This window comes from Triticum dicoccoides, chromosome 1B, assembly GCF_002162155.2.
Source record: "Triticum dicoccoides isolate Atlit2015 ecotype Zavitan chromosome 1B, WEW_v2.0, whole genome shotgun sequence".
In the NCBI taxonomy this organism is placed as follows: domain Eukaryota; kingdom Viridiplantae; phylum Streptophyta; class Magnoliopsida; order Poales; family Poaceae; genus Triticum; species Triticum dicoccoides.
In genome coordinates, this window is record NC_041381.1 from 629,591,603 (window position 1) to 629,594,543 (window position 2,941).

A 2,941-nucleotide genomic window follows, 5' to 3' on the forward strand; every position below is an offset into this window, starting at 1 on the left:
TCCACTGTTTTTAGCATCCGCAAAAAAAAAAGGTTGAGCTGAATCTCCAACCCATATGTCTCTTGTTGTGTAAAATCATCCGGATAATATTTCTCCACCAGTGAACATATTTCCTTAGCATTGATAGATGTAAATCCATTTCTTGGTATCAATGTAATACTAATGGATAAGAGATCCATCACTTTATCATTGAACCTAAGATTCAATTCAGTTAGTTGGTTGTCAATTGTTGCTCCAAATATCTCCACTCTTAGATACCTTTCGGTAGTAAAGTGACCAGGTTGACGACGAGCATGTCCACCATGCAGAATGTATAGTTCCTCCATGTATGGAATATCTATACCATGCTCCACACAGAACTCAACAACATTTCCAAAGAATAACTCCCATCCTTCATCTGATCTCATCTCTTCTAGAAGTACTTTTGTGGAATGCACTAGACGGACTACATGTACAATGTCTTGTGTTTTTCTTTCTTTCTGTAAATCATTCCCAAGATCTTCGCTAGTTTCCAATATTTCTTTCATCAAGAATAGGGTAAATACGAACTCAAAAGAGGTCAAGTAGATAAAAGAAGTATCACCATCAGCTCGGTTTGTTCCAGCTGATGAATCTACGACTAAATTTTCTAGAACAATTCTCACTGGATTGAACATATGCATAAGACTAGAAATTGAACCTAAGTGGGAACCCCATCTAGCCCCTCTTGGTCGCTTCAATGAGTGTATTTGATTGGCTCCTTTGGTTGTTTCAGTTTGATCGATAGCAAGCAAGCGCCTCAACCACCTGGGCGTCATGCAGCTCATCATGTCGCTTTGAAGAGGAGTCAAATGTGTTTATAATAAAGAGAAGGTTCTGAAAAAATTGGGCGACTGGAACCACATCTCTTGTTGCATCAACGAGGGAGAGTTTCAACCAATGTGCATAGCAATGAACATGATATGCATAGGGACAATCCTTAATGAATAGAGCTTGCAATCCATTCAACTTACCCCTAGCCTCGAAGATTTTGTACATCAAATCCATGCTTGGATAATACTGAACACAACTCCATCTTTAGTGTAAGTGCTTTTGTGTTGGCTAGATGCATGTATGAGATGAAAGAATCTTCCCTAGGAATAACCATATTTATCAACAAATCTGCAAACTAGTTCCATTTGCTCTCTTTTGGACACATCAAATGTTTCATCCACAAGAATAGAGTATTTTGAGTCCCCAATTTCTGCTCGAATATGCTCCCTGACTTTCATAGCATAAATGATCAAGATATCATTTTGAATTTCATGTGATGTGTATGTGCAAACTTGTAGAGTATTCCCGAGAACTACAACTTGAACACTAGGACAGAATTTTGCAAGAAGCTTCAACATGTTACTAAAGTTACCTTTGTTTCTTGACTCTGGCCTCTCATCATGTCCTCTTAAAGCACAAGACTGAAATGTGAACCACTTTAGAACCGCAGTCGTAGTTCTCGGCCCTGAACGATTCTTTTCTTTCTCCTCCCTGCTCTTCACCTCTAAGATATTTGCCAAATGGTTTGACTGATCCAATAAAGCATGGCCATCTGTCACTGCATTGTTATGTTGTGAGCAAGGACTTGATCCCATGTGAAATAAAAGTGCACACTTGTGTCCATCGTGAACTTTCTTCCAATTATCAAAACCTTATGTTGGAAGACATGAAACCCATCTCTTTATTCCTATTTTTTCTAAAGAGAGAGCAATACAAACTTGCACAATGAGAGGTCAATGAATACTCCATCCATGATGGAAAATCACAAAAATCGATGTACTGAAAATGTCTTTCGTGTCTTGGTTTTCCAATAGATTTATATTTGTTTCTTTTAGGTTGGTTATGACCCAACCTATCTTCGTACTTCATCTCTCTAGTATGGGGGTACTGCCAAACTTGTGGACGTAGGACGTAGTGCAGGGTCTCGCTCCAACAACTCAATGCCTCGAAAAATGGCATGTTCGTTTCCTCTTTGTTCTGCATCCTGAACATCATCATCTCGCATCTGATTTTCCTGCCCATTATCACCATATTCCATTTGACCTTCTTGGTGCATCTTCATGTTGTCTTTCACCCATATATGGCACCAATGCTAGAGCATCATGAGCTAATGGAGATTTAACTATTTCATCATCCCGTTTTCTTTTAAAAAAATATTGCATCTTCCGTTGTTTCACCATTTGTCGTGGAATTATCATGTCAGATGTCCTAGCGTAAGGACTTAGGTGTGGGGCCATCGCAAGGTAGTTAGCTTGAAGGGGTTAAACGGGACAAGGGATCTGGAGAGTTTATACTGGTGCGGCCCCTCGCGGTGGAGGTAACAACCTAATCTAGTGTAGGGTGGTTATTGCTTGGGCTTCGATTACCAGGGAGCGAATACGCTTGACCTAGTTCTCGATCTCTTCTCTTCTGCCCTAACTCGCCGCCGGGTCATCCCTTTATATACACAGGTTAATGCCCGATGGCTTACAGAGTACCGGCCATCTCATAGACAACATGTTCGGCTCGATGACTAACTAAGCCCGCCTTACAATACAAGTTTATCCTTATGGCGGTTTATCCTTCTGGGCCCTAAGTCGCCTCTTGGTCTTGGGCCGTCAACTGGCTTGTTATGACCTGCCCCCTTCATGGGTTATCGCTAGTGGTATGACCCGACCCCTCCTGGGCGGTTCATACCCAGTAGTTATATCCTCAACATTAGGCCCCAGGTTGATTTGAACTTGTTCATATCAATCTTCAACACCTGATTTGTAAAACCTGCACCACTTGTTGTAACCCGCCGTGACGTCAGCTTGAAAGTGCAACTATCCCTGGGTGGTTTTGGTAATGATTAACAACATATAGCTCATTGAACTAATGCCATTTCAAGATAAATATTTTTAGGGAAGTTCAATGATTGGCATGGCATGGATTAGGACTATGGACCCCT